Below are 24,346 nucleotides of genomic sequence, written 5' to 3'. Positions count from 1 at the left end.
CAAAGACAGCCAAGTACTCTGAGTCTGTACTTCCCACTTACAGACCCTGTAAGGATGCTGGCCCACCACTGTTCAGGGTCTGACATTTTTTTAGAGGTTGGTGCCTGTGGACGTTAAATAAATTTGCCTCAAAATCCTGGGTGGCATTTTGGTGTTTTTGTTTGCTGCTGCAATATTTCTTATATGAACATTAGTTTCTTTGCGGCAGAAGTAGAAGCTGTTAAACCAGCTCCTGGATATCCTGGGTTTGATACTTCTGTCATATTCTCCTAGTCAAAGCAGTTGTGGGGCCACCCAGACTCAAAGTGGTGAAGTAATAGATTCTATCTCTTGTCAGGAGAGGAGTAAGATTATATTGCCAAAAAGTGTGTGGAAAAATACATATTGCCATGGTCCTCTTTGAAAGAACACAATCTGCCACAGATTATACATATGCACAGTTCTACATTTCTTTGTTGGTTTTGTTTGTTCATTTGTTTTAGTGATTGGACTTGAGGAAAACATGATTCAGACTTATCATGTCTTAGTAGAAATGAATAATTTTGCCTCTTTTTGGCTAACAAGAAAAACAGAGAGCATTTTAAATCTTTCCATTCTCACATATATGCTGTTGATTTCATGTATTTAATTCTACATCTAATTTAAATCACATCAGAAATTGCTACCACTGTTCTATATAGTCAGTATTCATTTAGGTTTTTCTATACACTTAACCTGGGTTGTATTTCATTCTTTCCCATATCTTTTATTTTCCAATTGGGATTATTTTCATTTTGTGATTTTTACTATGTCTTATAATATGTGTGTACTGGTAACAAAATCTGGTTTTTCATATACTCATGTCTCATATACAGTAAAACCTTGATTTGAAAGTGTAATTTGTTCTGGAAACATGCTTATAATCCATAGCACTTGTATATGAAAGCAAATTTCCCCATAAGAAATACTGAAAACTCAGATTATTCATTCTACAACCCCAAAATATTAATATAAAAATGATTGCAATACTTTTATATAATACAAAATAATAAAGAAAATACAAAATATACAGAAAACTAAACAAATTAACCTGCACTTGCCTTTGAAAACCTGCATGGCTGGTATGAGGGAGACAAGAGAGAGTATGGTTATCATGTAGAACAGCTTTCATTATCACAAACCAAATCATTGCTATTGGCTCAATGGAATCTTTTTCCTCTCATGCACTTTTAATAAGGAACCAATCCAGTGACACTTGCATTTCTCTCCTTTCTAAGATTTTGTGGAAATGAGACAGTGTATTGTTAAAGAGATTCATCACTAGCTCTGCTGCAGCCTTATTCAGGCGATGATTTTCTACAAAATTTTGCATTGTTTCCCACTTTTACACACTTCCCTAATCTCATTTGAAGTGAGAAGTTAATCTGTTTTTTCTCCTCTTCTTCCATAGATGAGATGTCCTCCATAACCTCTTGCTGTTGGGGGACAATCACCCACATTTCTGCAGCAAGGGGGCAGGAGGGAGAGGGAGAAGGAGAGGGGAGGAGAGGAAGACAGAGGGCAGTCATTATCTCAGTGGTGATCATATGATGTTCAGCTTCACATACTACCTGTATTGCAAGACTTCACTTGATTATCAAGTTAAAATTTATTGGAAATGTTTACTTGTCTTGGAGATCACTCACAGAACAAGTTACTCACAATCCAAGGTGTATATATATATATATATATATATATGACTTTTATTCTTGAAAAATTTGTTACTGAATGTAGATTTCTCTCATGCAGATATTTTCTTTGAAGATATCATTCTATTTGTTTTTTTACTTTCTTTATGGCTGGAAATAAACCTGTTGTGAATCTAATGATTGCTTCTTTGAAGATCCTTTGGTTGCTGTTATGGTTTTTTTTTTGTTGTTTTCTTGTTTGTCTTTATCGGCTTTATTATGATATGTCTTGTGACTTTCTGTTGAACTGTTTTCGTTAACATCTCTAGAGCCTCTTAGAAAGGATACTTGATTTTCATTAATTTTTGGAAAAATTTCAGCCATGATCTCTTTAAATATTGCTCAATCTCTTCTTCCAGTACTTCCATTACATGTATATTAGACCTTTCCCACTGAACATCCATGTCTGCTACACCCTGTCTTTATATTTTCCATTTTTTGTTTCTGTTTCATTTTGTTGATATTCTTATTCCAGCTCATGAGTTCTTTCATCTCATCTAAATGCAATGAATTTTTATTTTAATTATTATGTTTTTATAATACTATATTTTACATGTTGCTTTTATAAAATGAAGTGTTCAGTTCCACATGGGTCTGCTTGTCATGTCTGTTGCTGTTCTTGGTGTTAAAACGAATGATCTTGTCAATTCATGTGCTTTTAAAAAAACCATCTACTCTTCATTACATATGTAAAAACGTAGAATAATTTGAAGCATAAAAGGATTTACATTTATTTTTGGTAAATAGCAAGGGACATGGCTATCCCAGATCACTTTAATTTTAATATCAAGACTGAGATTATTTAAAGCTAGCATTTAGTCCAAGAGATGATCAGATTGTTTTAAATCACCTTTGTTCCTTAAGTGTACCTCTTAGGGGTGCCAATCAAAACCATTGGCATTTATCCTTTGTGGTGGATCCTGGATTGCTATTTTTATTTCTTTGATTAAGTTGGCAGCCTCTGTTTAATCTCTCAATCTCTCAAATGACTTCCTTTAATTACCAATGCTACTATGGGAAAATAAGATTTATGTGCCAGGCTTATATCTCTGGTCTTTCTTTTCTCTGTATTTTTGCCCCACAATTTTTCACTGTCTTACTAGTTCCCCTGTGCTTTCAATATTCCTTGGTGGGAGAGATGTGTCACATCAGCCAGCCTACCATTAACGGAAGCAAGAGTTCTATTTTCAAAGTATTCAAATTAATTACTACAAATGAAAAGGACAATTTATGATGCTTACAGCCAAGTGATTAGCTATATGTGAAGAACACAGTTTACCCTGATGTACTTTAAAAACATTATGAAACGGCCCATGGCTATAGGACAGTTTTCTCTATTGGTGCCCAGTCATTGAGACAAAATATTCAATATCCACAATTCAAAGAAGAAGTTTACTTTGACTCAAAGTTTCAGTCCATAGTTGGCTGGCTCCAAGGCAGAAACAGGGGGATATGGCAGAGGAACAGGTTCTTAACCCATGGCAGCTAGGAAACAGAGAGAGAAGGGAGGAGCTTATTAAAAGAGTATATCCTTCTAGTGAACCACCTGCAAGCAAGCCCCACCTAATAGCAAATCTGCTGTGGCACACCCATACTCCAATCACCTTCCCAAAGCCCCATTTCTGAATGCATGATACTTTGGGGCCATATTTATATCTAAACATAACAGTAGTATACTTACTTCTGTGGGCAACACAAACATGAGTCCGTCATAGTTTTTTCCATAGTTTTTCAGAAATAATTTATCTATTATTTAAACCAGAGCCTATATCACAAAGCCATAGTACAAGAGAAACGTATGGAGCTTGTTAGAGATGGGAAGATGAACCAATGAAACAACAATAACAACCACAAAAAAGCCCACTGGCTGGCCAAGGCATCCACAGCATTATGACTCATGAAAACTTGAAAACTTGGTGTTTTAGGAAGTTTCATCCCAAATCAATGTGGAAGCAAACATTGGCCAGTAAGTTATGCTGGGATGAATTGGCTTTCATATGAAAAAATACAAAGATGCCATGACATTGGTTTATTTAATGGTGCTAGACAAGCTCTGCACATTTTTTGCCATACCTTTATAACTTGTAAACTAAGAGAAAAAAATAGCTTTCTGTCACCCTCCTGTGCATAAGTTCTATAGCTTGTTAGAACAATATATTAGGTGGAAAGAGAAGGGAATGACCTTCTCCCTTAGCCAAACTGTATGCTGTCTTCTCTAGTCCAGGCCTGTATTTACATAGAAGGAAATTCTATATTACAGCCACGGGGACCTGTGCGATGTTTATTCTGTTGCCATCTCAGTTTCTCTTGTTTCTCACGGGCATCATTAAATTAACATTTGAAAATACATTCCAAGCCGTTGACCTTTGCAAGAATCGGTCACCCCACATGTAACTTCTATGTAATTGAAATTACATGGAGAAAGAAAGCCAGTTACAAGAAATAGAATCTTAAGTTTGCTAAAAACCTAAACAGATGGGCTGTCAAAAATACGGGAGACTACTGAATTACCTGATGCTACCTCAGGACATTGGGATTATGGATGATACTGATCTATAAATTTTGTAACATTTTCTAAATAATCAAAAAGGAAGATTTATTATTAGAAAAACACATTCCTTTGGGGAGAGGCATCAGTTTTCCCCATTAAAGCTACTGCTTTCAACAAAACCTTGTAAGGGCCTCAGATTCACTGGGCAATGCTTCAGAGAGGAGTTAGGGCATGTAATTTGAGTATTCTTCAGTATTGCCCTAGAATTTTATGTGGGAGAGATGTTTTGAAAGCACCTACTAGTTTTATTTAACTCCCTGTGGCTCTATAAAAGACTCTCAGGGAGAAGATGAATGTGTGTGTGTGTGTGAGAGAGAGAGAGAGAAAGAGAGAGAGAGAGAGAGAGGGAGAGAGAGAGACTTGTTGAATCACTGTCAGAAGTGAAGGTCTTTGTCTTGCTCTCCTGTACTTTATCTCTTGGTTCCCACTGCTCCTTTTTGTCCCTGACGTCTCATACTTGCACAGACAGCATATGCCAGCTGGAACTACCTTACAACAAACTAAGTACTGACATCATCTGTCCAAATTCAGAGCCAAAGAAATGAGCTTGCCTGATATATGTATGTCCTGATATATGTTTACTTTGGAACACCATTCCATGAGTCACAAAAAGTCAGTTGTACTTTTCCCACACCATATCCCCAAACTACATACCATTGGCCAAAGGTTAGAGTGTTACAGCTGGTAAGGAAAGACAGGCAAATCCACATTATTTGTACATAGTTATCCGATGCAGGGAATATCATGGATTTCAGGCTGTGTTTAGAATATTTGTTGGCCTGCTCAGGGGGGCCGAAGGGAGATTTTCGAGGATGAGGTCCCAAGGTTAAAGAACACATGCGTGCATCACATCAGCAACAACAGCAAGAGCATGGAGCAGAGCAGAGCACAAGTGTGCAAGAGTGCATGGGTGCAAGGGTGCAAGAGAACCAGAGCAAGCCACCGTCCTTAATGTATAATTCTTATACAGGTTGTTGTCTTATATTTACAGTCTTACATAGTGCTGTAACCAGTGCATGTGTGTTTACCTGTGCTGTCATGGTTACATAACTGCATCCCCTGTGTGCCTGCACTAGACAAGCAGGGTCACATCCTCAGGTATCCTTGGATACTCTGGGCTATGAAGCAGTCCGAGTGGTTCTCCACATCCCATCCCCTCAAATGTCAGGGGTATATAAATGTAACTTTTTTTTAATAACAGGGCACAAGTACCTCTTTGCATTGTAGTTAACAAATCAAGAACCATGTGGTTTAGTAAAACCACTTTTTTCATTTGACGTTTCATCCATAAGCTACATCAATGCCTGATGCATAACATTCAAGGCCTGGCTCATATGCTGAGCAAGGGTTTCAACCTGGAGGGCTTTTATGATCTTGCCCCTGGTCATATGCTATTCCTAGCAGCATTTCATATGCAGCAGTCAATATTTTTGGTCAGACACTATTCCTAGTGGTCAATCATTGAAATGCATTGTCAAGGCATCTGTTAAGTCATTCTCAGTGAGAGGAAGGGCTTATGTCCTGAACCATGATAGCCTATATGGTCAGCTTTTGGCCATGCTCCCATACATCTCACCTTAAGTCAGCACCCTGCAAGGGACAGTGCCCTATCTGTTGCTCCTGAGCTGCCCAAGCTGGCAAACAGAGCATCAACCCCCAAAATACAGCCCAACTGTCAGGTGCACGTGTAGGTCTTCTCCTTCATGCATCACAAGCAATCACACTGTCTGCAACTCTGCCCATTAGCTGCCAGCCACCAGGAGACATTTCCGGAGGAGGCAGTTCTTCCCATGTCCAAATCTGGTACTGACGAACCTTCAGAGGACCCATAGCCTGTCCTTGAGGGGACGGCCCTGCTTTCCTTGAGCCCCCTTCTTTTTCTCTTTGCCAGTACAGTTTTTACACATCTCACCTTACCTTGGTGCTTCACAACCACGTCTCCCAGCCTGGCCAAAGCATCCACAGCATCATGGATCAGGCAATCTGTAAAGGGAGTTAGAAGGAGTGCCACTGACTGTAATGTGCCAGCTGGTCTGCTTGCCAGGATCACGTCCTTCATGCATGCTGTCAGCAGTTCCTCATTTGGGCTACTGTACTGCAGCGCAAACATCATTTGCCGCATGCCCTTGTGGCACAGTTATCAAGTCTAGATAGGTTGTGCATTTAGTGACTTGCTCTGGCAGGTCACCTGGATTCTCCTAAACCGGGTGAGCCCCTGCCTTCTACCAGTTTATCACATTCTGATTACCTGCTTCTGGGGCTGTCCTCTGCAAATCTTGCAGAAAATGCCCTCAGAGGGGTGCTGGCCATGCTGGCTATTTGGGACATCTCCTGTGGGTTTAACTGATTGTTATCAGCCCCATCATCCCGCAGCTGTAGCAGCCACATAGGCACTGTCTCACACACCTTTTGCTTTGTTTTGCCAGCTCCCGCAGCCCCATGGCTGTATACGTCATGTACGTTGTGTACCAAGTAGAGGTAGGCAGCCCCTCTAGTCCTCCTCCCTGGGCTAGGGTTTCCTTTACCTCCACTTTTTGATGAATAGCCGGCCTAGCATGCAATACCAGGGGATTTTCCTCGGGTTTTTTTTTTTTTTTTTTTTTTTTTTTTGGACTTGAGGACTTATTCTTCCGGAGACATTTCCAGAGGAGGCAGTTCTTCCCATGGCTCGCAACATGAGCTCTGCAGCAACCAGCTGTTGCTCAAGGTCCTCCTCTATCTGCTGCAGTTAATCTACTTGCTGGACAAGGCCATCCACCTCTTGATTTCTGCAGCAGAAGTGAATGAAGAACAGCCAAGCTACCCACCCCACCATTTCACAGTGAGGGGGAAGAATTTGTCTATTGCTTCTAAGGCTTACAAAACATCCCCAGGCTCCAAGCAGCGTGTTTCAAGTCTTCTAGGACCTTCCAAGCTGCCAAGAAAGTGGCTATCGGTTGCTATGGTGAGGCTGGGAATTACTTATCAGCCATTCCCTGAGGCTCTCCCTCACCTTTGGGTGCTGCTTTCACATCTGCTGTGAGACCACTCACCTCAATGTCCCATCAGCTACACCAGTTGTTGACCTGCTTGGGGGGCCCAAGGGAGATTTTCATGGGCAAGGTCCCAAGGTTAAAGAATGCATATGTGCACCACATCAATAGCAACAGCAGGCAGCATGGAGCAGAGCAGAATGCAAGAGCAAAAGTGCAAGAGCAAAAACCACCTGCATCTTTATTGTATAATTCTTACACAGGTTGTTATCTCATATTTACATTCTTACATAGTGCTGTAACCAGTGCATGTGTGTTTACCGCACTAAGTTGTGGTTACATAACTGTATCCCACAGTATGCCTGTGCTACACAAGCAGGGTCACAACCTCAGGTGTCCTTGGATATCCTGAGCCATGTAGCAGTCTGAGTGTTCCCCACAATACTGTGTCTCCAGGATTTCCATTCTAGACTATGTGAATACACCTGTTTATGATTTGCATCTTACCAGAAGCGTTCTGTGGAACATTCTCCTCTGGTTAAAAACACATGTGTGTTCTCCCCTGTGTAGACATTTCTCATCAGTCCTTCCATAGTCCTTTGGGAGATGTGGTGTCAGGCATGTTAGGGAAGAGCAAGCTGAAGTGGGGCTTCCTCTTGGAACTCAGCTTAGAGGCACAGAAAGCTCCTGAGCCTGGGAAACTGTCATGAAAGCAGCCCCTCTATTTCAGTGTACCCTGTCTCTGACCACCTTCGGGTAGCAGAACTATTCTGTCTTCCCCCACTCTCAACTTTCTTTAACTCCTCAAGAACCTTTTGCATTTAACCGAAATATAAAGTATTTTATTTCATCCTATAAACATTGACTTGTGGTATTCAATCTCTTCATCCAAATTATTTAAAACACAGGCATGAGAACTTATGATTTTTGGACCTGCCTTGCATGCTACCCACACCCTCCTCCTCCTCCTCCTCCTCCTCCTATCTTGGGCTCTGTCTCTTTACTCAGCATTGTTGCATTCTTGCCCCACTAGAATGTGACATCTGTAAGGCAGGAACCTTCTCTATTTTGTTCATTGCTGCATGTTCATGCCCAGAATAAGGCCTGGCCCATGGGAGGCCTTCGGTACATACGCAGTGTAGGAAAGAACTAATGTTTAAAGGAGGAATCGGAAATCACAGATGAATGCTATTGTTCGTGATTGTTGGGAGTTGGCTCTCCTGCTCTAATGTCTTGCCTTGGCTTTTCTTTTGTTCCCTTCCTCTTCCCTCCCCTGCTGTTGCAAGTCAGGGTTTGCAAGGGAATAGATTTAATACAGGACACATAATTTATAGGATTATTTTATAATATTCACCCAAAAAGTCATATGCAGAAGAGTGCAGGAGATGTGTTCATGCACTAGAGACCCAAAGAATCCAGCTGAGGATGTGGATCCCCTGGCAATGTCCTGCATGAAGACCTAGAACCCATGGCAATGTTGCATGCAAGTCTGTATCAAGGACCTGTCCTGTGAAGGCTCAAAGGTCAGTGGTGGAAGCTAGAAAGTCTGCACCAGCAGGATGCAGGCTCGGTGCCACCAAGCTGAGGGAACTGCACTGGAGTCAGGAAGTAACACTCAAGGTAGGGATCAGAGCTTCCCCGAAAAGAGTCACAGCCATTCCTCAGCTACAGTGAGGATGATGATAACAGCTGAGTTCATATTATGAAAATCAGTGGCACACTTCTCCAGGAGAATCAATAGCACATCATCTTCTCCTCCAGTTCTCATTTTATGCTGTTGGCAACAGTCCTCAGGTGGGCCTTTCACACCCAGCACCACGCTGATTCAGTTTAGTTGGGTGTTACAAGTTGACCATTAGTTAATCTACCACCTAACCTCTCCCTCCCCTCCCCTTTTTGCTGTTATCAGGGTGATCAAGGGGGAAAAAAGTCACAATTGATGACTTTTGGCTTTATAGCAATTATAAGCCCATTTTAAATAGAGAATAAATGAAAGAGTGCAGAGGAAAATCAGCTGTATTTCAAAGTCAGAGAAGATGTATTTCCTGACTTTGAAGAAGGCTTTCGTATCAAATAACTCAGAAAACCATACCACTTAATGAAGTGGATAGAGGAGTATGCCAGTGAAGTTCAAATAGAGAATAAAGCAACTATGTTTCCTTAGGTTTAAAGAACCTCACCCAGGCAATTCCCGAGGGTTGCTCCCAGTGAGAAACTAAGGTGCAGGGAGGTGAAGTAATTTACTTAAAGCCACACAACTAGATAATACAGTATCTGAGCTGACTTCCAGTCAATGCAGTATACTAAGGAATCTTTAAACTTTATTTAAATATAAGTCTACTGGGATTTCACACCCAGTAAGCTGCTGTGGTTTCTCAGAATCCAAAACTCATCTTAACCAGCTTGACAGATGCATTGATCATGTAGATTGTGGTGCATCATTTTGCACAGCTGGTAGTGGTATCAGTTCAAAGCAGGTTATACCTTGGCTTAGATAAGTGAGCAAATTTTATGGGAAGACAATAGTGCCTAATCTTACAGAGCACCTAAGTAGAAATCAATTTGTTTCAGCTGACACTCAGAGCTGCCTATGGCCCGAGGTTACACGAATAATCCCCATGTAGGCATGTGCTTCAGGGCTTGGTTCTCAGGTGTTCTTTGGAGGAGCTAAGCAGGATAGACTCAGGTGCTTGCTACCAGCCTTACAGCTTGAGTGCTGCTTATCAATAAAGGGCAGGCAGAAAGGCTATGTACTTTGCAGGTGTCTGCTTTAGTAGAGTGACCCCCATCTCTCTTTGGATTTCAAGGCTATCCTTGCCATTAGCATGGCTTTCTGATCTCCCTCTTGGGCTATACATGAGATTAGAAAAAAAGGCTCAAGTGAATTCAAGTAGTTTAGAAACAAATTAAATCCCCCCCCCTTTGACAATTTGAATCAAGTTAATACTCTTTTTGGGCAGAAATATTATCGACATTGTGAGCTAGTTGAAGAATAGACTTCCTACAAATATGGTATCCTTAGTGTGACAGCAGTTAGTAGTAAGGTACTGCTCATTGTCCTGTAAGCAGTCTTTGTCTGCTGCAGGTTTACTTTTTTATCAGCTTTTTTCTCTTGATTTTACCTCATTTCTTTTCTACTTTTCTCACTCATTCCTTCCCCCTGTTTTTTCTTTCTTTCCAGCCTGGATCCTAGCTTTGCTAGCAACACTCACAGCCATTGGTTATTTCTGTCATCAGCAGGCAGGGCTGAAGGAAGTTCCTGGCCTGTCCATTAGCACAGATCTTAAGATGTTTTCAATGGATAATTTATTCAAATAGAATATTCCAGACTTTTGCATTAGTTTCCTGTTGCTACTGCAACAAATCACCACAAACTTGATGGCTTGAAACACTATCTTGGGAGGGGAAGCGGAAATGAGAGGAATAAAGATACACCATGAATGGGGGCCTAGTAACTCTAATCAATGTGAACATTACAAGCCATAACATGTGCTAAGACAAATAGTATCAACAGGTACAAAAAAGGGGACTGGGGAGCCGGGGTGGGGATGGAGAGAGGAAGGGGATAAAAGTAAGAACAAACTGAAAATGGACATATAACCACTCCCCAAGATAGCTATAACCTGCGTGAATTACAGACACGTACTAATGAAAAAACCCACTATCTTCCTCCTGAAGATTAGAAGACCTAGCATTGCAGTACAGGTATCTAAAGGGCTGAGTTCATCTGAAGAGCCTGTTTCCTTGTCCTTTCCAGTTTCTAGAGGTCACCTGCATTCCTTGGCTGAACACGTCTTCATTCATGTTCAAACCTCTTCCTCTTTCAGTACAGTACAGCATCTTCAAACCTCTTTCTCTCTCTCTGACCTCCGCTTCCACTGTCACATCTCCTCCGACACTGACACTCCTGTCCAAGTCTAAGGACCATTGTTATCACACTGGATCCATCTGGACAATCCAGGATAACCTCCCCATCTCAAATTCCTGAACTTAATCACATTGGAAGAGTCCCTCTTACCACACCTCATGGACATCACACCACATGGACATCTCTGGGAGACATTATTCTTTCTGCCACAGCTATGAAGCCAGTGATCTCAGGTGAAAGTTACTGGTTAGAAAGTTCTCATTGAAAGAACAAGCAGACTTTGGTCTTCTAATGGAAATGAGCTCAGTTTCTAAAAACAAAATTAATAAGAACATAGGAAGGGTCTTGCACAGAGACAGGATTATAGTTACTTCTGAATGAATTTCAGCATAATAACTTGATTTGGAGAGAGTAGAGGCAGTGGGATGGTCAAGAGGAGCTTCTGGGAAACCAGCCTCATGTCTGAAGTCCAGCTAGGCACTTGCCTGACCTTGAGCATGTTTGCTTAATCATAATCAAACCTCTGTCTAACAGTAAATTGGGAATAGAGATTCTTCCTTCCTAGAGCTATAGAATTAGATAATAGCACGCACATGTCACGCCTAGTATGGTGCTTGGCCTGTAGTCGATGCTTCACAAAAGCTAATTCTTCACAAAAGTTAACTCTTCACGAAAGTTAATTCTTTCCTTAGTAATTAGACTAAAGGTCAAGGAAGTAATTACAGTGTGGCCAAAAGTAATTAGATTGAGAGTAATCAAATTGATGCCTAGCCGTGGAATTTTAAGCTAACCTCAGACGCTCTACCTACACCATCAAATGGGAAGTGACAAAATCTATTTCTTTTCATCTGGCTTTAGTCTAGTAGTATTTTCTGAGCAGAATAAAGACACATATGAGAAGACCTGAGTTGTCTCATGCCAATGACCAAAGAACCGTAGGACCCAAACAGAATTTCTCACGTTCCCATATTTGAGGAAGTATACTCTAAGGGTTCGGGTGTCTTCCCAACAAATGTTAGCACTCTTGTCATCTGAACACTTTCCCCGCTGAAAAGTTCATTACCTCTTGAAAGAGTTTGTTGCAATATTGGTCAGTTCTTATTGGGATGTTCCTCCTTATATTTAGTCAGAAGAAAAGCTGCCCTAAAGTTTCTGTCCTGTTGCTCTAACTCTGCCCACAAAATTTACAAAGACCAAACACGCTTTTCATTGACAGTCCCACAGATGCACACATCCCAAGCCCTTTCTTCTCTAAGTTAAATTTCCAAACTCTCTCTCCAGAAGAATTTGCTGTTCTTTTCAGATCTTTCCCAGGCTTCTAGTTTTCCTTGTACTGCGTTACTGTTTTGTAGTTTATTGATGTCTTTCCCCAGGAGGACCACCTGGAGGTATACAGGGTATTCCAGATGTGGTGGAGCTAGGGCCCATATTTGGAACTTCTGTTCTTGCTGGATCTGCAATATATGTCCATTGATGAAGTCTGATTTCACAAGTTCTGTTTAGAGGTAATAACATAACTGTCACTTGGCTTATTTTGAGCTCACAGTCAAATCACCATGTTCTTCATAAACAAGCATTTATCCCCGATCTTACCTGTCCATTTGATTTATTCTAATGTTTCTTGCACAAATATTACTAGAACTATATAGATAAATAAAAAATAACTGAAACTCTTATTGCTTCAGCATCAGCAATTTTTAACTGACCATGTTCCTTTGTAGTCCTTGCTCATACGCTTGTATAAATTTTATATCATCTTCCTCATAAGTTAGATAACTTTTTATAACCTAACTTTAAAGGCCAATGTGTTAGCATTTTCCCAAACTACAACATTATATTTTATAATTGTACTTTAAAATCACTGCCTTAAATTCCTCCCTAAGATGCACTATGTTTACTCAACAAATTCCTGCCTCAGAGACTGAAGTAGTTTCATCGTCATACATATAAAATGTTTCCCTTGGGAATTTTTGTTATAGTCTTTGAAATAAAGCAACTCTTTGTAGCCAAAATCAAGATTTTCACTTCTCTGTTTAAAGTTTTCTCCATTTTTAGTTTTATTTCTGGTCCAGGCTTCTTTGGGACCACTTCTCCAAGCCCCCTCCTCCTTTGCTTCTAACATCGTTTGGACTTAAGAACACAGAATAAATAAAACAATTCCCTGAGATTTTACTAGTCCCACAAGGAGTTCATGCCTGTCTCTCTCTCATACAAACATCTCTCTCAGTGCCAGCTCGGAGCTCCTGTTTCAGAGGCAGTTAGGAAAGCCATCCTCACCTGAAGACCTCTTTCTTATTGGCTAGCTGATGCCTGCAACTCATGCAGGCCCAATTTTGTAATTTCTTTCAGGGTAGCCCGTGTGGTGCTTTCACTTACTCTATTCCCGACTTAGCCATTGGCAGTTCTCAGTGAATATTTATTAGTAAGAGGAATGAAAGAATATAATTAAAATGAGACTCAACAATTTAAATCAGCCTAGGGGAGATACCACTTCATTCACACTAATGAGTAAATTTCTGGTATTAGTTATTTCCCTGGGAACAGGTCTTACTATGAGGAAGAGAGTGTGGAAAGCACTTCAGTTCTGTTTGAGAAAAGAGAGTGAAGGCTTAGGACACCTAAAATGGGAACATTGTGATTTTGCCTAGGGCCACTTTTGTACTTTTAAGTCCAGACTAGACTATTAATGCTATAACTAAACACAGAGACTTAGAACTTGTAGGGTGCATAGATCCTGTCCTATAAAATGTACAGGAGTATTTTGTAGCATGCTATAGTTTCTGCCTGGCCTGTTTAACTTAGGCTGATGTTACCAAATTATAGAACTTGCCTTTGATGTTGCTATGGGTCCTCCTCCAACCCCTAAGGCACTAAAATCTGCAGATGCTCAGTCCTTTATATAAAATGGTGTAGTATTGGCATGTAACCTACACAATCCACCTGTATACTTCAAATCATCTCTAGATTACTTAAAATACTTATACAGCATAAACACTGTGTAAATAGTTATAGTACTATATTGTTTGAAGAATATTGACAAGAAAAAAGACTGCATACATTCAGTATGCAGATGTGATGGTTTTTTTTTTTTTTTTTGACCCAGAGTTGCTTGAACACATGGGTACAGAGGACTTACTGTATATTAAGTTCTACTGCTTTCTTGGTAATGGGTGCAGGGTACAGATGGTAGATTTGGTATCCTTTTTATTGTCTGCCAAGAGCTTCATGAATTTCTACAGCTTCTGGAAGGTGATTGGATTATGGGATGCTATAGCTGGACTGGGGGCTTAGTTACTTTCTCATTGATGAGACACAATACCTGACACTCACAAGTTAAAGGAGAAAAGGTTTTTTGGGCTCACAGTTTATAGAGGTTTCAGTCCATAGATGGCTGATGCTGAGGCAGGCTGGCACGGCAGAGGAGGGTTGCTCATGACACTGCAGACAGGAGACAGAGAGAGGCCAAGAGAGGAGAGAGATACAGGGCTATCCTTTCAGGTCACACCCTCGGCAACCTACATCCACAGACAAGGCATCAGCTCCTAATATCACACTGAGCTATACACTTACCAGTGGACTAATTCCCTGATGAACATCATGCTCCTGTGGTCCAGTCACTCCCCAAAAGCCCCACCTACGAGCACATCAGGTTTTTGGGGGATCATCTATATATAACTATAACATTTGGTATGGGAGGTGGGGTATGGTCGGAAAAGGTAGGTTACTGGGGGCGTGACTGGGCAGGGTTTATCCCTCTCCTTGGCTCCTCCCTTCTCTCTCTGCTTCCTGTCTGCCATAAGGTGAGCAGCTGTTCTCTACCCAAGCTTTTCTGCCATGCTGCTGACCGTGCAAGGACTGAAACTTCTAAGCCTTGAGCCAAAATATACCTCGCCTCCTTTAAATTGGGAGTGTCAGTATTTTGTCCTAGTGACAAAGACATGAGGACCAACTGCCTAAATTTGCCTAGGATTTTTCCACTTTCAATACTGAAATGTCCATGTCCCAGGAGGTCCTCAGTTCTGACCAACTAGGACAACTAGTTGTGCAGTCCAGGAGTTGCCAGCAGTCTTAACTGGATTCTCTGAGAATTAAAATACCCCAGCTGCCTGGACCTCTCTCAGCCGTCTGACCATACCCCATGGCAATGTTCAATGGGGCTAAAGGGGAGTTTTCCTTCTTGTTCCCCCTATTCTGGCTGAATTAAAATTCTATATGTGAGGCAAGAGCCTGCACAGAAAGAGCTCTTTTACACAGACTTCTCCCTGCTGGCCAGTCAGCTTGCCCCAGATACCCTTGGAGCCTCCAGGAATATTTCTAGAAAACCGTCTTTAAGTGTAAGTGTTATTATATATCAATTCATTAATATTTCATTCCCATTTGCATGAATATACCAAACCATCAGTTAGAGCAGTGTTCTGAAGTAAACGGACAGCAAACAGGACATCTATGATGGCTCAGGGCAGTAAGCGTGTGTCTGGCAGTGGTGCTCCAGAGTGCCTCTGTGGTACTTTTTGCCCAGCCAGGACAGTAAGAGACCCTGCATCCCTTGGGAGAGAGTAGAAAGGCACTCATTATTTATGACCCAACTCATGTCTGTGTTCACTCCTCTTTAGGTTCCAGAATAGAGGCACTCTGCATTTGTCATCTTCAACTTTGAACATTCATCTGATACAAATGTTGGACACAGTTTTCCTCTTGCCACTGGGCAGTTGCACTGGCCCGGCTTTTCGGTCTCATTTATTAGGTTAATACCAAGCCATGATGGGTTGGAAACAGCTCCTGACAGGAGATTTATGTTTTTATCCTCCTTTCCTGTTTCCTTTTGTTTTGGCTATTTGCAGACCAATTTGTTCCCTTTTTATACACACATTTAAAAAATAACTTTCTGCCTTTCCCCTTCATTTTCCAGTTATCTCATAATAACTATCTTTTGTTATATTATCCTCTTTCTCTGCCTGTGTTCTTTTAGCAAATATACAAATTCATTTGTATGACTATGTACATATACATATACACATCTGTAACTCTATCCTTGCTGCCTGCTTATATATACCTGCTTTAAGTAAAATGGAGGGGTAGAGATTTTAAGTTAAAGGAAGCCTAATAAAGCTCAGAACTTGCAGTTTCTAGAGAACTTGAAAGTATTTGGATTTCTTTCACATTTTTTACCAAAATTTCCATCTGCCTTTTTCCTCTCGTAATATAATCAGTTTTTCCTGAACCAAAGTATTTAAAATAAATAGATGAAAATAATTTTCTACACATTTTTTCTTGTTTTCCTCTTTCAGTTTCTAAAAAAAATACAGCTAGCATTGTGGTAGAACACTTTTTTTGGTGGTAGAACACTTTTTTTGGTGGTAGAACACTTTCTATTCTTCCTTGTAAGTCTAAGGCATGCACAGCAGTATATATGATGTGTTAAATAACACTTTGTGGATTTTGTGGGACTATATAAGTGCACTATTTTATTAGAAATGATAAGAACGAGGGGAATCAGGCGGTGAGGTAATCTATAGAATGAGACTAGATCTCATTCTATAAATGCAATAAAAGATACAAGTATACCAAGATTTTAAGCTGCAGTTCTTTATTTGTTAGGGGAGGAGCATCAGACATCTTTGAGAGAGAACTGAAACCTAACATGTGCTTGAAAAATATAACAGAAGTTCCCTGTATGTTCTGTAAAGTTCTACACTGTTCTAGTGGGTGCTGGCCTGAGTTCATCACTGAAGGTGAGACTAAGGAGTGCAGAATTTCTCAGATCATAAGGGATGAGGGTATATTTCTCTTGCCCTTCCAGTCAAACCTGTGTCCAGGGGTCCTGACCACTGGAAAGATGAGGGCAGCTGTAGGGCATCTGAGTTCCAAACAGAAAAGCACTTAAATTGCTTTTTATTCAGAAACTTTTTGTATTTTACAAAGGTCTTTTATTAATGCACATGGCAAACCTGTAAAACATAGCTATTATCAGTATTTTATAGATGCTAAGTAATTTGCCAAAGTTAATAGCTTATTTGAGTTCTTTTTCTTCCTGAGCTCCACAGAGTCAAGGCCCTGTTGATTTTTCTTCCACATGTTACTCACATCTATGTTCCTTTTCGTGTCTCCACAGATACCCACCTGTCCCAGGCCTGTGTCACTTTATGCCTACATCTTTACAATGACCTCCTAATCACTCTCCTATTACCAACTTGCCTCAGCTTTGGTACATGCAAATATTCAAATATGGTTGCTAGCGTTCAATGCTAGATTCATTGTCAGTGAAATCGCTTTAGCTATGTCACTTCCTGCTATAGGTTGATTGTTAAATGTCCCCTGATGTGTTCAAGACTTAGTCCTCACGGTGGCACTCGGGATATGCTATGGACTTCAGGAGCTTGGGGTCTCATGGGCTGTCCTGAAGGCGTTAGGGCTGTTTCTTTGAAGGAATTATGGGACTTATGCCTCCTCCTCTTTCTCTCTGGTGCTTTCTTGCCATGAAGTGGGCAGTTTGTCCCACCTCCCGTTCTCCACTGTTGCATCCAACACCCCCATCAGAGACCCAGTGCAGTAGGTCCACCCAATCTTGGACTGGAAACATCCAAAACCATTCTCTTGATAAGTTAATTATCTCAGGTATTTCATTACAGTAACACAAAGCTGATTAAAACACTTCCTTATTCAAATAGTTCAAGGATACCCTTTTTCCCTCTACTGGATAGCAAGCTCTTCCAAGTAATATTAAGTTCTTCACTGATATTTCTTCAGCCTTAGTTCCTCTTTTCCCACATGACAGTCAAATTCTTTGTATTTTAAGCAGAACTTACCCTCCACATCCATAATTGTACTTGTCAGGTTTTCCCACAAGAAATTCCACCTCACTTTTTTATGAAAAGCCACTATTGCATCACGCAGGGCCAGGCAACATGTTCCATTTCTGTTTGATATGGTTGCTTCACTCTTTATAGTTATTAACTTTTCATGAATTTTCCTATTTTTCATGTTTTCCCAGTTATGTAGGCAGCTTGGAGGCAGGAACCATGTTTTCTACTATTTTGATGCAGCAAGATAATATTTTGAAATATTAATCTTTGTGCTTTTATTTTCTTCTTGTCCTTGTAAATGACTTTCACTCTCTTAGGTGGAGGGATCACAGTGCCTCAAGCAGAAAAATGGGAAGAGACAAATAAGAAACTAGCAGTGCTCTTCATTTTTCTTTTTTAAATCCCAAGACAGAGTGTTTGAGAATCAAAAGGGAAAGCCTGAGAGTTTTGTACCATAGCCCAAGTTTACACCATAAAAAATGCAATTGGAAAGAAAATATGCCCTTCCTGGGAAGTGCATATTATCCATAGTCCACTCTGCCCACAGAGACCTGTGCTGACCTTAAGATTTTTCTGAAATCTCTAAGGGATTCACATAGACACTTCTGGTAGTACTATAGTCCAGGACACACATGACACCACTAACCCCGAAAGAAGAGGAGAGCTTTGCTGTTCTGGGGGAGATGGATGCAGGAAAGAAAAAGACTCACTCTAAGACTTCATGGAACTTTCTATCTTAATTACTGTCTCATCACCTGGACAAAATACCCAACACTCGCAATTTGAAGGAGGTGAGGTTTATTTTGTCTCATGGTTTTGGTCCATGGTTGGCAGGTTCTGAGGCAGAATTAGGATGGCAGAGGGACCAGCAGGGGGAAAGATGCTCAGCCCATGACATCAAGGAAACAGAGAAAAGAGGGAGATACACCCTTGCAGGTCATGCGCTCAGTAATTCACGCCTTCCGACCAGGCCCTACCTCTGAATGGCATATTTGGCTACTGAGCCCATTAATGGATGAATCCACTGCAGAATATAGTATCCCCCTGATCCAGGTACATGAGAAGGGGATGCATTTTAGATCTAAACCGTAACACCTTTTATTCTATGTCCTCATACCTGTGCCATCCAGTGCGGTGGCCACTGGCCACTTGAAATGGGGTGTGATAAGATTTAAATGGCCACATGTGGCTGATGGCTACTGCCTTGAGAAGAGCAGCTCTAGAGAGCTTGGCCCAGCCTGTCTGATTCGGATGATAGAAGATACTGAAGCTTTCTCTGTGTGAAAAACTTTATAGGAATTGATTTTCTAGGGGTACATAATTCCCAAACCATCAACATCAATAGACAGCTCGGTATTAGGCATGACAATCACTAGAGTGCTTCGAATATGAAAGTACCTCAAGCAGGCTTGCAGAAGCTAAATTATTCTCTCCACAGCATTTGGAACAGAACTTGGGTAACAGGCTTTTTTGCTTTTCCTGTTAGCTTATCCATGTTTTATTTTATATTTGTAACCTGATTGTCCCAGGCCTTGCTGAGGGGATAAGGTCATATTTAAATCACAACGGGACTCTCAATCTTTCTAGTGCTCTTACCGTTATTTTCACTGCTGCTTCCCCTGGGAAGGCCCAGGCTTCCATGTGGCCTTTAATAAGTGCAGGAAAGAACAGCTCCACCCCAGCATTAAGCTCCACTTTGCTTGGTAAGTCCTGAAGCAGCTGCTTGTGTTCCAAGTCTCATTACAGGGTTTTTGTTTGTTGCATTTCATTTCATTTTGTTTTAGTGAAACCAGAAACTTTCTGCTTCTGGCCTAACTCATTTCTTTGGGAGTCAAAACCAGCTCATCAGGTAGAAACAGTAGATTTAATTAAACATCAACACATAATTGTAGGTTCTATAATGTGTATTCTATAATGTGTAAAGTTCCTATTTCTTCAATCAGTGGATATTGAATGCACACCATAATGCTTAGTATCTAGCTACCTTGCCACACCCCCATCTTCCACGCCTCTTTCCTTCATCTAGACAAGCTGACTCACTCTCCCGTGCATCTCAGTTCATGGAAATAGAGAATCATAAGAACTACTGGTTACAGAGCATGCAGACACTGAAACTCAGCTGGGAATAATTACAAGTTGATCCTTTAATCCAGAGGCTGTCCAACCTTTGTGTGGATCGGAATCACCTGGAGGACTTGCTAAAGCATAGATAGTGGTCCCCACCCCCAGAGTTTCTGATTTAGTCTTGGTTCTTGGAAGGAAGCCAAGAATTTGCCTTTCCAGCACACTCCCAGGGGATGCTGATACGGGTCTGAGAAACATGCTTGGAGAACCATTGCTGTAATCATCTGGTAACTAGCTTTCTGGGAAAATAGCTTTCAGATGTATGATAGTCTCCAAGTTCATTTCATCCTAGTTTTCATATGCCCTAAAACATCAGCGGGTGAAGCCTTTCTTGCCTGACTCCAAGAAAGCAACAAGTTTGAAATAGGAAGACCCTCAATACCTTCATTTTCAGTTCTAAAAGAAATAATCAGGTTGCTTTGGGTTTCTGTGAGCTCTTTCACAGCTTGGTGTATAGGTCGTTTGAAAGCAGTGATTCACTGAAGAGTCAAGACATTGAGTAACTTTGTGTAAATCTTGCCATAATCTCACTGTAAAGACGACTAATTAGATGGAGCTCTGACTGCTCTAAGAGCCCAGAGCAATGAGTCCACTGTCAGATGGAGATTGTTATTCTAATTATATTATATAAATCACTCCAAAACAATGCAAGACAGACTAGGATTCCTTTGCTTTGAGTTACTGAGGTGAAATTTCCCAAAAGCCACAAAACACTCAGTTCAATTAATCCATTCAGAAATCCACTTATCATACAGATGTTTTATCTACATGACTTTGAGCAGTCAGCTGAATGGAATTTTCACTCTCACCAGATGTTTTGTTGTCAGAAAGACAGCTTCACTTGAAATGTTTTGGGGACCTGGATTTTTCTCTGTGCTTAATCACTTTCCTGGTCAATAAATTCTACTTTCAGTGTAACCAAATGTCACTGTGGCAATTTAAACTCCTTTCTTCTTGTTTCTATCTTTTGTACAGGGAATGAGCAATACTGTTAATTATCTATCGGTAATTATTCTAATTTATTTGAAGACAGCTAGTCACTCTTTATCTTATTCTTTTTCATGCAAAATTGCCTCCAGTCCTTTAAAAGATTCCCTCATGGATCCTAATTCCAATCCCTCTAATTTGTCCATAACTGTTCTCTGGGCCCTATTTCTTCTAGGCCCTTCTTTAAAAGCTCAGACACAACTTGTGAATCTGTGGCTCCTGGTTGATATGCTCTCACAACCTGGACCCTGAGCAGGGTGGGCTTCCTATTAGAGCTCAGCAAGGCATACCTGTAGTGCTTGCATCCTTAAGCCACCTTCTGCTAAGCCTCCATTCTGTAAAGCAGTAAAACATGACATCCACATCTCACTGGGCTGGAAGAACCTGGTGATTTTACAGGGTTTTGTTTTTAGTAATTAAGTTTTTAAAATATGTGAATTCCAGGACATGGTGAGATTTATACAAATTGATTCAGTTCAGAGTTATGTAAAATTCACCCTAGGTTTAATGAATGAATAGAATAACGGTTCATTTTTATTTGGGGTTTACTTGGGTTTATTTAAGGTGAATTTTTTCACACAGAAAACCCAAGATAGCTCCTATGGCTATATGATAAACATAATAATTATTCTTTTATTTGCAAGAAACCTATTGTCTAGGAAAAATCAAGTGGCAGGTAACAATAGCAGTGTCCTTCATCCTAACCCTCACCTAGTTGCTGAGTTGCTGAGTTGCTAAGTTGCTGAGTTGCTGAGGCCTGGGGCCCTGCAGTGTCTTATCTTCCAATGGAGTCTATGTAACTTCAACTCCTTTGACAGCTGTTATCATTTTTAAAAACTCATTCTCCCAGTTATGATAGAATAGGATGAAGGTCTCGTCTCACAAATTATTCTTATATCAGCAGTTATCCACCTTGACTGCTATTAGTTATCTATTGCTGCACATCGCATTTTCCTAAAACTTGGTAGCTTTACACACCACTTGTTACCTCCCAGGTTTGGGAGTCAAGCATCTAACTGCAGATTGAATAGATCCTTTCATTTAGGGTCTTTTGCAAGGGTCTAATCAATTAAGACTCTTTGGGAAGAACACTTACCCCTGTGATTGCTGGCAGAACTTAATTTCTTGTGGGTTGGCCTGAGGTCTCAGCTCCTCCCAACCTTTAGGGTGGTAGCCTCTGTAGTACCTTAGCGCATGGCCTCTCTAATGAGGATCTCACCACCTGGCAACTTGCTTCACAAGCTGGCAAGCAACAGGGCAAGAGCAAGTCAGCAAAACACAGCAGGGCCAGTTGGATCCAGGTACGGTGGTCTGCACATGTAATTACACAAGTGCCACCCTATCATTTTTGCTGGTTTCTCTTTGTTAGAACAAGTCACTAGGTCCAGCACACACTCAAAGACAGGCCTATCCAAGAGCTAGAATAATCGGAGATCGGGGCTCCCTGAGGTTTTATCACCATTGCTTATTGGTAATCCTAAAATTTCCAATAACTATGCTATCCTCAAGGATGCTTAAATTTATTTTATTAACGAACAGCATTACTTAAATATAATAACAAAAATATACAGTCGTTTAACCCTACAATCACAATATAGAGTAATTTCAATGACCCAAAAGTCATTTTGTGCCCTTTTGTAATCACTCTGTTTTCCCTATTCTAGCCCCTCATAAACACTGCTCTACCTTTAGTCACGAAAGCTTTGCAAATTCTAAAATTCAACCTAAATAGAACCCTATAGGATGTGGTCTTTTGTGTTCATTTTTTATTTAACAAAACGCTTTTGAGATTCATCCATGTCATTACATGTATTGATAGTTTTTCCTTTTATTTATTGATGAGTAGTATTCCACTGTATGGATATATGACAGTTCATTTATCCATAAATCTATCGATCGATTTTGGGTTGAATAGTGCTGTTCTGAAGATGAGTACAAGTCATGAATGAATGAGTATACATTTTCCTTTCTTTTCAACAAATACCTAAGGGTAATTGTGGGGTCATGCGGCAAGTATATGTTTAACTGTACACAAAATCACCACTTTGTGTTCTGACCATCAGTGTGGTGTGAGTTCCAGTTGACCCATATCCTTGCTAATGCCTGGCCAGCTTCTACACATCAGCCATTCTCATGAGTACGCAGTGCTATCTCATTGTAGTTTTACTTATTTATTTTTAATTAATTTTAAAAAATCTTTTAAAACCAAAACATTGAGCAGGGGTTATAGCTCAGCAGCACAGTGCCTTCTTGGCAAGGGCAAGATCCTGAGTTTGATTCCGAAAAAAAAAAAAAAAGTTTGGCACCAAAATAAAACAAAACAAACAAAACAAAACAAAACAAAAACAACAACAACAAAAAAAAAAAACAGAGAGAGAGATTAAAACAAAAGCATTTACTTCAGGTAATCATTGAAATTCTCAAGATGAACTGGATGCTGCAGCCTCTGCTGTCTTGGCTTTAGGTGTTGTTCTTTCACAAAATCCACACCAGAATCTGCGATATACAATTTTTAGGTGCCTTATTCACCCAGTTCCAGTAGTATCTCACCTTTTAGCCTTCGCACTCCGGTTACACTTTCTCTTGCGCTTGGCAGGGTAGCCACATTTGCCAAAGTCAACTTCGGGAGGTGGTAGGCCTCAGAACCACAGCAGTGGTACAAACATGTGCATCTTATTATGACGCTTTTCTAAGGATGACGTTCCCTTCATCTCGCTTGTGCCTTCATTGTGGTTTTAATCAGCGTTTCCTTAATGACTGATGATACTGAGCATTTTTTCATGCCCTTTTTCTTGTGTGGTTTGCGCCTCCTTTTTGATGGAGTTTGTATTTGAATATTTTACTCATTCTTTAAGGCAAAAAATTTTTACAATCCAGATAGAAAACAGAGTTGCTTCACTCTTTTAAAATCCAGGTATTTGTCTCCTTGATATTGAGCTGTAAGAGTTCTCTGTAATCTGGATGTGAGGCATTTAGCAGATGCATGTATTGCAACCATGCTCTCCAAATCTCTGGCTGCCTTTTCGTTTGCTTAATAGCGCCATTCAAAGAAAACATTTTGATTTTAATGAAGTTCATCCTACCATATTTTTCTTTTTATGGTTTGTGTTTTCTGTGTTTAAAGAAATTTAAAGAAATCTTTTCCTAATCTGAGGTTATAAGTATTTTATTCTATTTTTGCTGGGAGAAATTCTATTGTTTTAGCTCTTACATGAAGGTAGGGCTATCATCCACTGCGAGCTCATTTTTATGGGTTATGTAAGGTAAGGGTAAAGCTTCATTTTCTTTGATTATGAATATTTCATTGTTCCAGGTGCTTATTTCACCACTGAATT

The 24,346-nt window shown here is 40.4% G+C and overlaps 1 pseudogene; it reads right to left on the bottom strand.

Moving 5' to 3' along the window:
- Nucleotides 1-23,431: 23,431 nt before the first annotated feature.
- LOC102010531 lies at nt 23,432-23,722 on the bottom strand (annotated as a pseudogene).
- Nucleotides 23,723-24,346: the final 624 nt, after the last annotated feature.

The sequence above is a fragment of the Chinchilla lanigera genome, unplaced genomic scaffold, assembly GCF_000276665.1.
Source record: "Chinchilla lanigera isolate Chin_1 unplaced genomic scaffold, ChiLan1.0 scaffold00045, whole genome shotgun sequence".
NCBI classification, from domain to species: domain Eukaryota; kingdom Metazoa; phylum Chordata; class Mammalia; order Rodentia; family Chinchillidae; genus Chinchilla; species Chinchilla lanigera.
Note: the sequence above shows the minus strand (reverse complement) of the source record. Positions and strands in the feature narration are given on the sequence as shown.